The 13,765-nt window shown below is 36.8% G+C and overlaps 1 protein-coding gene across 1 annotated transcript in view; it reads right to left on the reverse strand.

Moving 5' to 3' along the window:
- The window catches only part of COBLL1 (cordon-bleu WH2 repeat protein like 1), a gene marked incomplete at its 5' end in the record, with an annotated part of 152,700 nt that overhangs the window by 57,473 nt on the left and 81,462 nt on the right, over positions 1-13,765 (reverse strand).

Below are 13,765 nucleotides of genomic sequence, written 5' to 3' on the forward strand. Positions count from 1 at the left end.
GATGGAGATCAGTATCTCATTCTCACACCTCATAGTAGCTCTTACCTTTGTGCCTTTCATTTTATTTGTTTCCAATCTAATGCCTTCTGCCTCTCTATCCAGATAAACCCTGCCATCTATCCTTCAAAGTCTAGCTGAAACTACCCTCACCCCTCCCCCGCACTCCTACTACTTACAGTCTCCACCTACATAGCACATACAACAGATTCCATAAATGTAACTTTTTTTTTCTGAATACAAGTTTCAGCTCTCCTAACATTTTTTTTCTGAGTCCGAGTTTCAGCTCTCCGCCTACATTTATAACTCCCTGCAAAAAAGTAGCATGTTGTATTTCCTACTGCACTTAGCAATGAACAATGATCTGTGATTGGTTATTTGATAAATTATATTTTTGTTTCAATGAAAAATGTTACAAATAATTATAGTAAATATATTTCAATGTCATTTATTAGAACAATCTCTTAACTGATTTATAACAGAAACAGTAGTAGACATCCTGAAAAGGTTCACATGAACCAATTCAATGATTTGATTTGAAAATAATTAAACATGAAAATAAATATAAAGTAACTACATGCAATTATGCATAGATTTTTTTTTAAAGTGCTACAAATTAGAGCTTTTGAAAATGTTACCTTTATGAAAGGCTGATTGCCTTTGTTAAAACAAATATACTGCTTTCCATTGAGAAAAATAGAAAATCTAATTCCTCCCTCTCCCCATTTCCTAGGCAAAAATCAAATCCAAATAAGTAAAAGGGCTTCTTTGTAAATAAATATGTAACATCTGGCCATTTACTTTTTTAAACTTTAAGATCTCACAAATCTAAGCACCTTTATGCACTCAAGCATCACGGAAAAAACAGAAGCAAAGTTCCTACATTGCATATCAATTTTCTAAAATAATAGTCTTTTAATTTTTAGGAGTAGAATTTCACTTCATTATGTATTGCACATTAGAAAAGATTTCCTTTACAATAGTTACAAAAATAAATATTTAAAAGTGTTAAAATAAATATAACAAGTTCATAAAATCCATATAAAAAATTTTCTCCAATTTCAAAACATTTTTAGTATGCAGAAATTGACCGCCTCAGGTGTTCAATAAACATTTATCCTATAACAATCATGTGACAGATTCAGCTAAACACTGGGGATGTAAAGCCATGACCCAGATCCAACCCGTTTGGGTTTGTACTCCAAAAGGACTGACACATACAAAATTACAATGAAGTTTAATGATTGCTCTAATCTAGGGATGCAGGTGGTAGAGCTGAAGCTCATACTAAGGGAAGCTTTCCTAGGAATTCAGAAATGTTTTACAGATGGGAAATGTAAGTTGGGTTTGGGAGAATGAATAGAAACTCACAGGAAAAGAGAAGCGATAATTGATATTTCAGACAAAGGAAAGCAAATGGAACCATGAAAGAAAGTAGTACTTCTCAGAATTGAACAGTTTGGTAAAATTCCACAGAGAAGTCAGAGAGGAGAAATCAACGAATCAACTAAAAAACTTTTACAAATAAGACAATTCAGGAAGGTGGCTCGGTACAAAGTTAACGTGCTAAAGTCAATAACCTATGAGAACATAAGCAAAAACTAGTCAGAAACCATAATGGAAGAAAAACACCTTCTTTTGTAATAGCAACAAAAAACAAATTTTTAAAATTTCGTACAATAAATATTTAACAAGAATTTTACAAAATCTACAGGATGAAAATCTTATATGCCAAATATTTAGCTTAAATCTCTCCCTTTGACTACAGATTTGCAAACCCAACGCCTGACATCTGGATTCCAGTGACTAACTGGAATCTCCAACTTAACTGAATTTACAATTCCTCTCCCCAGTTTATCCAAACCAAATCTTTTCCTCTCCAAGTATCCCCATCGCAGTACATCACAATTCTTTCAATGGCTGGAGCCAAAAATCCCCTCTCAGACACACACAATGTAATCCATTGACAAACTCTGCGAGCTCTATACTGTATTATAAATAAACCTAGAATCTACCAAACAGCCTTGTTCACCAAACACCTCTGTTCAAGCTGCTAACTGGTCTCCCTAGTCCCAATATTGTCACTCTGCATTCTATTATCAATGTCCCAACCTAGTAGCTGGAGCGATCCTTTTAAAACATAAGTCAGATCACTGCACTTCCTCTCACACCCTCCAATGGCTTCTGACCTCACCTAGAGTAACATCTAGAGTCCTAGAATCTGTCCTCCTTACCTCTAGCTTCACCAATCAACTCTCTCCCACTTTCCCCCAGGCACTGCACTCCAATCATATGACTATTGTCTCGTCCTGAACACACCTAGAACATTCTTGACTCAGGACCCTCTACAGGGTCTCTTCCTGACCTTAAAATCACACCTCTATTTCTCTGCTTTACTTTTTGCCTTAGGGCTTAGCAGCAACTCACATCCTTGTTTCCTATATCTTCTCCCATTAAAGAGTCATTAATTTCATGTGATTAAGGACTTGTCTCCACTGTCCTGTATCACAAGTTTGCAAATGTACAGAATCTCTGGAACAATGCCTGCCACATAGTAGGCACTCATATTTATTGAATGAAAGAATTCAATGAATACTTCCCACAAAACATGACGTATCTATGCATATCATTGAGAAGGAAAAAAGTTCTTACCATCAAAAAAGAAAGTGAATTTTTTAGATCAGGATTACCTGTGTTAGATTTTCTAAAAATTGATTACATTTTTTTTTGAAGTATTGAAAAATACACGCTAGATTTATTAGCAAGAGATAACTGGGAACTTGAGGGTTTTATAAGAGTTTTATCAGGAAGGCCAATAGAGAAGTCCACTGCCACAGGCAAGGAGACAAAGCCGCAGGAACAACTTTGTCCACAGTGGACTTGGCTTTCAAGGGGAATGGCCGGGAATGAAGGTCTGACAGGTACACCCTGCTGCCACCCTGATCTTCCCATCCCCTGCTTTCATCATTCCGAATACTTCCCCATCTCCAGGTGTTGCTCATTTGGTCTCCATTTGAATGTCCTCTCCATCCTCTCTGCTTTGACACCTATTATCTACCCTTCAAGGTCCAGACTGAATAGCAACTTCTTGGGATGTGTTACCGGTCTACCGCACACTGCAATAACTCCTCTGACTCACAGTTTTATGTTCTGTGTATGTGGGACCCTTATTTCCTAAGGGTCTTTGAGTCTGTGATGGAAACCCATCTCTAATTATGAGAGATAAGCTTACCTTTAAAAAAAAAAAGGAAGAAAAGCAGAGCACTAGTTGCATATTATTTATACAGAACTTCAATGAAAAGCATCTCAGTGTTCTCTAGCATTACTTCAAATAAAGCATTTGTCACCTTTGGGCCTGGAAATTGGAAAGCATCTCTAAATCAGACCCAGATCTTTCCACACTAAACTAGAAATCCCATAGGGAAGATACAATGTGTAAGGAATTAAATAACAAAAACAAAGCGAAGAAGTAGTGTCATAAATCAGATGGGTAATCTTGAAAATTCAGAGCAATGAGAGCAAGTTGAAACAAGCTCTGTGGGAGTGTGGCGGCAGACAGGTATCAAGGTATACTTCAAAGAGAAGACATGAGTGACTAAGTTCTTAAAAAAAAAAGTAGAATTTAGACAAGCAGAGCCTGTAAGATCAATTATATGTTACTTCCCAATTGTGATCTATTTACATTAAACTTAAGAATGTGTCTTTCTATTTAAAGTTTGTTGACTACATAATGTAGTCTAGTGAAAAGAATACGAGCTAGAGGCCGGCATTTGGCCTGAATTCTAAGTAGCTTTAAAACTTCGTTAACTTATTTGACCTTTTATTCACCAGCAAAATTTTTAACATACCTTTGACCTACTCACATCTCTGCCAATGTTCTTAATCTTTTGGTTGAGATGCTTTGAAGCAATAACAAAATTAAACTAAATGTCACCCAAAGATACAGTGAAAATAACCAAAGCTTATAACCTAAGTGTAAGAAATTCTGGTAATGACAAAAAAAGTAACATCAAAATTCTGTTAATGCCAAAAAAATGCATTAACAACTGTAATTTACTGCTTAACAACACTAGTTTTCATTAATATTTTTAAATCGCAGTAACTGCCATTTAAATCCTCCCTTCCCTTTTAAACAGGAATGCTTGAGCCTGTTTTCTTACCCAAGCGATTTTCACATAAACTCTCCTTCACCAGTGGCCTAGTTTGACTATCAGTTGCTACTCCTCAGGGGCTCTTACCCTTAACATTAAACAATAGCAAATCGCACACAAGGATGGGTGGAGAAGAGGTTACACTGAAAAGACATTTGAGACAGAAAACTTCTCTAGATCAGGGCAAAAATTCATTAATCAAGACTTAAAAATAACAAGCCACAGTAAATTACTGCTTAAGTAAATACTGCTTTATTCATTAAAGATCTCAATATTACACTCGATTTTCATAATGAAATTGGGGTACAATTTCACATTATGCAATAATATGTTTAGAAAATATCAAAACTTATTTTAACACAGAATTTAGTTACTGCTGTTACTACTGGTCTTTTTATCATTTGATTTACAAAGCACTTCAAAAATCATTTGTCCATGGTAATCATTACTTCATCCTTGTCAATATTAATATCTTAAAATAAATGAAAAAAAGGAATAAAAACAGCAAATCTACTCAAATACCTCTTCTTGGTTTGGGGGAAAAAACAGCTTTAAATTGTATGTAAGATATACTTACATCCTTAATAAGCTACTGAAGTCCAATGGGATCTCGCGTGTTTACTGTGTTTATATAGTATTCTTAGAGATTCACTCAGGAAAGTACTATACAAAAATACAGCTTCAATATTAAAGATACAATATAAGAATGGAATTGTAAATCTTAAAATAGGCCTTTTAAATGTTACATTTTAATGACCAAAAGGAAATTTAACAGCTGCCTTTGATAGAGGACTATCAAACAGAAGATGCTTTTTGATAAGTGTTGATGAGGCAGTCCTTCAAAATAATTGACAATGTCTTGATGGCCCCTAACTTGTGCATTTCAACTGTAAAGTGTAGGCCAATTCCTCAAAACAATTTCTCTGTGCCTCTCTTTGGGTTTAATGAAACAAGAGAATATTTTATTAAACATTTGCTCCAATGGTAGGCATAACATTGTGCTATGTGCTTGAGGGAATGAAATTAGTAGGAACAACAAAAGGTCCCTTTTCTTGATGATCCTAATATCAAATCAGAGTGAATACATCAGAGCCACTTCAAAAGCAATAATGAAAGACAACAAGGAGAGACACAAGGCATCATATAACTCTTGACAGACATTTCTCTTGCCAAGGTCATCAACCACCTACGTGTGTGTCCAAATCTAATAGACAAATATCTATCTAATCTTGGTCATGTTCAAGTAAGTTCCTAAATTCCAACAAGAACATACTTCACAGCTGCCAAATCCTGCTTGGGATTTTCTTCCCTTGGCTTCTTTGTGTGACAACATAGTTGCCTTTTTCTTCACTGCCATTCTTCAGTCTCCAATACTCTCATCTCTTTGCCTCAATTCTAAATGTTGGCGCACCCCAGGGCTCCTTTTCTCTTTCTACAGTCTTCACCACCATGTGGTTACCTCAAACTCCATGGCATTAAATACCATCTACAAGTTGATGACTCTTACATTCACACCTCAAATCCTGACCTATTTATTGAGCTCTGACTTATATGCCCAATAATCTCATGGTCATCTCCATTTTGATGTCCCATAAGTATCTCATAACCAAAACTCTTGATTTTCCTCTTCAATCCCAATTCCTAGTCCATCCAAACCTCCCCTAGTAACTTCCCCATCTCTGCAAATGACACCACCCTAACCACCCTATTAACTCAGGCAAAAATCTTAGGCCTATTTTGATTCCTTTTTGCCCGTCTCCTAGTTCCAATACATTATCAAGTCTTGTGGGATCTTAACTCTAAAACATATCTGCAATCAGTGTACTTTTCAGCAGCTCCTCTACCACCCTGGCAATTAAGACATCTGGGGCTTGGACTGCTCCAATAACCTCCTGACTGCTCTCTCCTCTTTCTCACTTTCTCCCTTAAAATCTATTCTTCTCTATATTCCTCAGAGTGATCTTTTAAATATGTTAATCAGATCACATAACATCTCGGATTCTTCACTGGCTGCCCAGTACATTGACAATAAAACCCAAATACCTTTTCTTGGCTTATAAGGCCCCAGATGAGCTAGTTTAGTGGGTCTCAGTATGATTTCAGAGCAGTAGCAGCACCACCTTAGAACCTGTTAGAAATGCACATTCTCAGGCCCTAAACCCAGACCTACATCATCAAAAATACTGGTGGTGGGGCTCTGTGATCCACATTGCCAACCCTCCAATTAATTGCCATGCATGCTAAGGTCTACAAAACCATTGAGCTTGCCTCTGCCACCTCTCAGCCTCCCCTTCCATTACTATTTCAATTCCCTGTGAAATAGTACAGGCCCTTTACATCTGAGGGACTTGCACATCTGTTCCCTCTGCCCAAATTGAGTTTAACCTCAGAACTTCAAATTGCCTGCTCCTTGAGCTCATTCAAATCTCAGATCAAATATGTCTTCCTCATAGAGATATTCTCTAACCAATCAAAAGAAGTGCCACTCATCTCAGCACACCCTTCACATAACCCTATTTTTTCTTCATCACATCTATCACTATCTAATAACATCCTGCTCACTGCTTTATTTATTATTTGGTCTGAACCTCTAGAATGAAAATTCCGTAAATGTTGGGACCTATCCTATCTCATTCTATGCTAGCATGTAGAATTTTAACTGGCACAAGATAGGGTGCTCTATATGTGTTTGTTGGTTTAAATGAGAGAGGAAGAGATGGAGGGTTATATCAGTTCCATGCATTCATAGGACAGTAACAGCTTGGTATGTTGCTATGTGTCAAACTGTTTTGTAACACAAACTATATTTTGTGACCAGTCAGAGATATAGTAAATCCGAAGAGACCCACCTGGGTAAAAACAGTCAATCCTCAGGAAGATTCTAAATCCTTTCCGCATTTGTGGGGGGGACAAGAGGATGAGGGATTAAACTGGGATAGAGTGAATTCTGGAGTGGAAAGAAACCTTCATTTTGCCCAGATGTTCAGTAACTTTCCTTAGGCCACGTAACCAATCTGTGGATCAGAACTCAGATGTCCTGGCTGTAGCTTCCCTTGACCAATGAGGATTATGATTACTATGAGGAAAGAATAACCTAATTCTGTGTTACCTTTTCACTTTTAAGAATGGAAATCATCTTTCAGGTACATTTGGTATAATTTACCATATGAAGAGGCAGTGGGTATTCTTCACATACAACTAAGTATTTATTAAATATGATGCCTTTATGTCCCCTTGGGGACACACACACAAAATAGCTTGTACCCTATTATATTTCACTATCACATTATCAACAACAGCCAACCCTTGAGTGCTGCCTGTGTGTTGAAAATTGTCCTATTTGGCAAGTACTAACAACCTCATCTTCACAGCGCTGTATGAGGGAAGTGCTACCGTCCCGTGTTCCATGAGGACATTGAAGCACAGCTTTAGGAATTTAGCTCTAAGTGATGGAGTGCAGATTTAAACCCAAGGGGTCAAGTCTAGAGCCTCTTAACTACTGATTAGTACCGTATCAGTCCCTTTAGGAGCTGAAACAGTCATACAAAATAAGTTAACAACAACAAAAATGAATGAGCAAAAGCCAAGTGGTAGAAGAGAAAAACTTGAGCAGTTACTGTACATCGACTTCTAAGCACTGTGCAGTTGCTTTTGTTCTGCATTTAAGTTCACGAAGAAGTTACCATTGCCGTTTAACTGGGCTTTACAAAGGTTAAGAAATTTGCCCCAGAGCACACAGAACACAGTACCAAACCCTCCAGATAACCATAACTCGAGCCATCTATATAATCTCTGACAGTATTTAAATAGAAATGCAGGTGCCAGGTGTGCAAATGCCCCAGTCACAACAACACAGGCTGCTACTTCCCCAGGTAGAGTTGTGGAAACAATGCATTTTTTATTAAAAGGCATTGCAGTGTCCTAAATGGCCACTTTCACTACCTTAAATTAATCACTTGATTTCTCTGGTCCTCCATTTCCTAATTTACAAAATACAGATATGGGACTAGATGATCCCAGGTCCCTTCCACCTCTAACGTAACAAAGATTTTGCATAATAATTTTGTTTAGAAACTGAAAATGGGGGCCTCAGATCTGATACACATTTTAGGACTGGGGGCAGGGCAAGGGGGTTGAGCTAATTTACAAATAACATTAGGTTGGAAGAGAGACATAGATAGGACTTCTATTCCCAGGGAGCTCGTCCTCTGCTGAGAACACTTCTGGTCAGGAAAGGGTCTCCTCTGAGGCTCACAGGAAATGGTTCCATTTCCAAACACCTTTCTCTCTCTTGGCATACATACTCGGAAAAAATGATGAAGAGAGTGACAACTCAAAAAAAAATTTAAAAAGCTTCTGGTTTCATTCTCCCACACTCTGTTTGTATTTGAACACCTGGAACAGAAGGTCTCTATCACAAGTCATCCATTCAACTTTTTTGCCCCTATTACACCCCCACTCAAATCTGACCAATAATCCAAAACCGCCTTAATTATACCGTATGTTTCTGTCATCTTTGATTTCTTTCCTTTTCCCCAGGACACACACAAAATGCACAGATTTCTATTATCTGTATTTCCACCTCCCTGCTCCTTCCAAGTACCATTTTATTTCACTCCTTCCTTTTACAGCCAAACTTCTAGAATTCTTCTGTCCAATATGGTAGCCATGTGGTTACTGAGCACTTGTAATATGAGTCGTGTGACTGAGGGACTATAGTCTTAGTTTGCTTAATGTTACTGTGTATTTTTTAACTGATACTTGATTCATTTATTAGAAAACATTTATGTATATTTGGAACGTACCTTCCATAAAGGAAGCCATAGGCATGCATCTACAGGAGCTGAGCAGGGCTGCCGAGGACAGGACACTGTGGACATCACTCATTCACAGGGTCACCAGTAGTCAGAGCAGACTCAATGCCATGTCACACACACATACTTGAAACAAACAAACACACATACTTGAAACAGCTTGGGTATGTGGCTGTAATTTCAACTGAATTTATGGCATCTAAATACAAATCAAGTATGTCTAATGAAAATAGAGTATCTGAACTCTATTGCATCTCAGCATCTCAGCATCTGAGACGTGCTATAAGTATAAAATACACACTGTATGTTGTAGACTTAGTACCAAAATATTAAATATCTATTAGTAATTTTGATATACTGATTACATATTCAATTATAATCATGTTTATATACTGGGTTAAATGCAATCTATTACTGAGTTAGGCAGCCTCTAAGACAGTCCGCAGTGACCCTGCCTCCTTGTGTAATCCCATGTCTTTGTGTGGGCTAGATTGAGTGACTTACTAGATTTAGTGAACAGAATACAGCAAAGGTAATGGGAAATCACTTCTGAGATTAAGTTACCACAAAATGGTGGCACCAGTTTTGCGCACTCTTTTGCTTGCTGTCATGGAAGCCTGCTGCCATGTTACCAGCTGCACTATGTGTCTGGCCAACAGCCATCCAGGATGTGATGCACACCGACAGCTGTAAGAGTTGGCTTGGAAGCAGATCCCACCCCAGCTGAGACTTGAGCCCCAGCTGACATCTTGATCGCATCCTCCCCTCCTGGACCAGCAAGCTAGGAGTAGGATTCTACATAAACCCTATGCGTCAGTTTCGGGTTCCGGTAACTTCACATACTCACTGTGCTGTAAAGCACGCTCTGCTCATGCCATTACCTGCACATAGAGAACACCCTCTTTGGAATCTCCCGGTGAAGATCCTCTCTTTGGACATCTCCTCTTTTAAGAACTTTTCTTGCTTTACGCATAGACGTCCTTCTACTTTAAAATCTTTCAGTATCTCGTTTGCATTTATAGTGGGACACCTGTATAGATTTTTTTGTTTAATAAGTAGCCATGAACATTGATCGCACTCAGCACACTGTGTAGATTATGTGGGGCAAATCGAAAGACAAGACGCAGGCCTTGCCCTGCAGCACTTAAGAGTATGGTAAAAAAAAAAAGCAACGAAGTGCCAAATAGCAAATGCAGTGCTGGAAATAAAGTACTCCAGGTTCCCTTGTACCTTATAGCATAGTTTTCAATGTACATCACTTTATCTGCCAGAAAGTTTGAAGGTCATTTTTTGAATTTCCGATGAACACATCACCTTTTTCAGAGCATGCTCAATTTTTTTCATAACAAAGCTACTTAACAATAGTTTTCATTAGGTTTATTCACTTTTTGTTACATCCCTCTATTTTTCACTATTTTTAGGAGCTTAGCAATTATGTAGAGTGAGGTCCAGGGACACAACCGAATCTCTTTGAAATACTAGGGGCTCCAGGAGAAGTCTGTATGAGTAGATGGTTTTTCCTGTGATTTAGTTGCCATACACCCAGAAAGACATAAGATGCTCCCTTCTCCTATTTTAACCAGTTATCTACTCTAACAGAAGAAATAACTACACAATATATCACATTTATGAAAGTTGATAGGCTAACAGTTTACACCTGAGCAATTCCAAGCCAAACTCTTACACACACACACACACACACACACACACACACACACACACACAGTGCTTTAGAAAATAAATGCGTAATTTGACTTTCACCTTTTTCTTGTGGGTGGGTGTGGGGAGGCAGGTTATCAGGGAAAACAAAAATATCTAGCTCACTAGATACATACAGTATTATCTTCCAGTGACGACATTAAGACATTCCAGAAAGGCACAAGGTGATAGAAAAAAAAACTATATACGTGCAAATGAAGGGGAAAAAAACCTACATACTAATCACCAAGAGTTGCTGACAAAGTTCAAGATTTGGAATTGAGTCAAGAGATCTTGGATTTGGCTTGGGACTGCATTTAGTTATTAGGTCATTTAATCTCTCTGGAAAGATTTCTTCAGTTGCAGAATTGGATAACATAGCCTGCCTCACAGCGTTCCTGAGAAGGTAAAATGAGTAATATATATTCACCGTCTAGCCCCAGTGGTCCTCAAACTTGGTTACACAGCAACTCATCTGAGGAGTTTTAGGAAATGCGGAGGCCTAGATCCCACTCCCAGAAATCTGATTTAATTGGCTGGTGGGGATTTTTTTTTTTTAAATCTCCCAAAGCGATCCTAAAGGACAGACAAGTTTGAAAACCATTGGTCTATAATAATGCCAGACACATAGTAGGTATTCAATTAGAGTTAATGATATACTTTCATAGGAACTTTGTAAACTCAGAAACACTACCTGGAGGTTGCTACTTAGGTCAATTTAGTTCATGTAAATTCAGGAGGATCTCTGAACCACCGAATAAAACAAATCTTAAAAGTAGTCCAAAAGTTTAGCAATAATTTTTCCAAGTCCAAATTTTCCCATTGTATTTTGGCTTCCTTTTATCAAAGAAGGAAATTCTTATGAAAGAAAGGAAAACATAAATTTCCCTGATATTTTTCATTGAGGTATATTTCATATACAGATCAATGTATAAATATAAATAAACATATATATACACTCAAGGAACTATTACAGAGACTAAGAGATAGACTAGGAAAATGTATCTATGAAACCGAAATTAAATATTTATTTTTTCATATTTGTCCCATAAATGTCACTGCAATGTCAATTTGTCTCTGGGTTTTCCTAAATATCTTATTATATGGGATATTTATTTTATGCATAGTTAAGAAAGTCAAACATCAGCAAGAGAAAAGATAAAGAAAGCTTCCAGTAGAAATGGGTATACCAAAGGACGAGATAAAAAAAATTATTCAAAACAAATGACAAAGTTGAAAAAACAGGCTTGAAAACAATATAAACAATGAGTCCCAAGACAGTCAACAACATTTATTGGGCACCAAGTGTGTGCTCAGTTGTACAGGAAGAAACTGGGTAGATTACAGAATACCTACCATCTGAGGTCCACAGATACGCAGTAACTTAAAAATGAGATGAATCCAACCAAACAATTTCAAAGATACCCTAAATGGACCCTACACAAAAATTTAAATTAACTGAATGCTTACCTAGTTATCAATAAGTGTGCAAGTGTTTAACGTAGGCAATCACCTAAAAATACTATTCTTTTTTGGAATACTTTCTATGAACTCATACATTTATAGAAATTACCAAATAATTTATCTCAAAAACAAATTGAAACTCCAAAACCATGCCCAGGACTCACTGGCTGCTCCATTCACTCTGTGCACAGACCTCTCCCCAGTAAGTAATAAATGTCATCAGCCTTTGGGCTCAGAATCACCTACTGAAAACTTCCTTTTCACTTTGTATTTGTTGCCTGCAGGTAATGTGTATGGAAGAGTCAGAGGAGTTTATGAAAATTAGTCCAAAAGGGCAATAAAAATTTGACTGACACTACAATTTAAAAATTCAAAAATGATTAACAAAAACATGGGGAGAGAGAACTGTGAAAAACTTCTTAGAGCTCTTTCTCCTTTATCACATAAAAATTAAGTAATATAAACCTAATTGTAAAGAAGTTATAGTTCTGCTTTTTCAAGAGGTCAAATACTTACAAACATTCACATAAAAAGTTACTGCTTAATTTTTTTAAATATATATTTTTAAACTGTTTAGATTTTATTTTATTATTTTACTTTACTTTTTACTTTACTTTTTACTTTTACTTTACTTTTACTTTTTATTTTTACTTTTACTTTTTACTTTTACTTTACTTTTACTTTTACTTTACTTTATTTTATTTTTTAAGGAGGACGCAGCTCACCATGGCCCATGCGGGGATCGAACCAGTAACCTTGCTGTTATTAGCACCATGGTCTAACCAACTGAGCTAACCGGCCACCCCTACTAACTAAATTTAAGACAAAAGTTATCCATAGATTGTTTTATATTATGTCTCTGAAACACTAAAATAACAAATATGAAAAATATATTTTCATCACAAGGGAAGTTTAGAAGTTAGTATTTGCAACCAAAATGTTCTTCAGTAGGTAAATGAACAAATGAACTACGGTACATCCAGACAATGGCATACTTTTCAGTGCTAAAAAGAAATGAGCTATCAACCCATGAAAAACCGTGGAGGAAACTCAAATGCATATTATTAAATGCAAGAAGCCAGTCTGAAAATGCTACATATTGTATTATACTATATTATTCCCACTATATTCTGGAAAAGGCAAAACTTGGGCAACAATAAAAAGATCAGTGGTTGCCAAGAGTTGAGGTGGTGGGAAGAGGGATGAATCAGTGTAGCACAGAGGATTTTTAGAGCAGTGAAAATACTCAACATGATACTATAATGATTAACACGTGACCTTACACATTTGTCCAAACCCATAGAATGTACAACAGCAAGTGTGATTCCTACTGCATACTATGAACTTTGGGTGATTATGACATGTCAATGTAGGTTCATCAGTTGTGACAAATGCACCACTCTGGTGGGGGATGAGATAATGGTAGAGGCTTATGCATGGGAGGGGCCCAGGGTGCATAAGGAAAATCTCCATGCCTTCTACTTAATTTTGCTGTGAATCTAAAACTGCTCTTTAAAAAACTGTCTTTAAAAAATTGTTTTTCAGTCGAATTGTTTTTCAATTTTCTAAAGCATACTTGATTAGAAACTAAAAATCATTAAATGTGGATATTATAATTATTAAAATATATGTATATATTCA

Source organism: Rhinolophus hipposideros (assembly GCF_964194185.1).
Source record: "Rhinolophus hipposideros genome assembly, chromosome: 6".
Classification (NCBI taxonomy): domain Eukaryota; kingdom Metazoa; phylum Chordata; class Mammalia; order Chiroptera; family Rhinolophidae; genus Rhinolophus; species Rhinolophus hipposideros.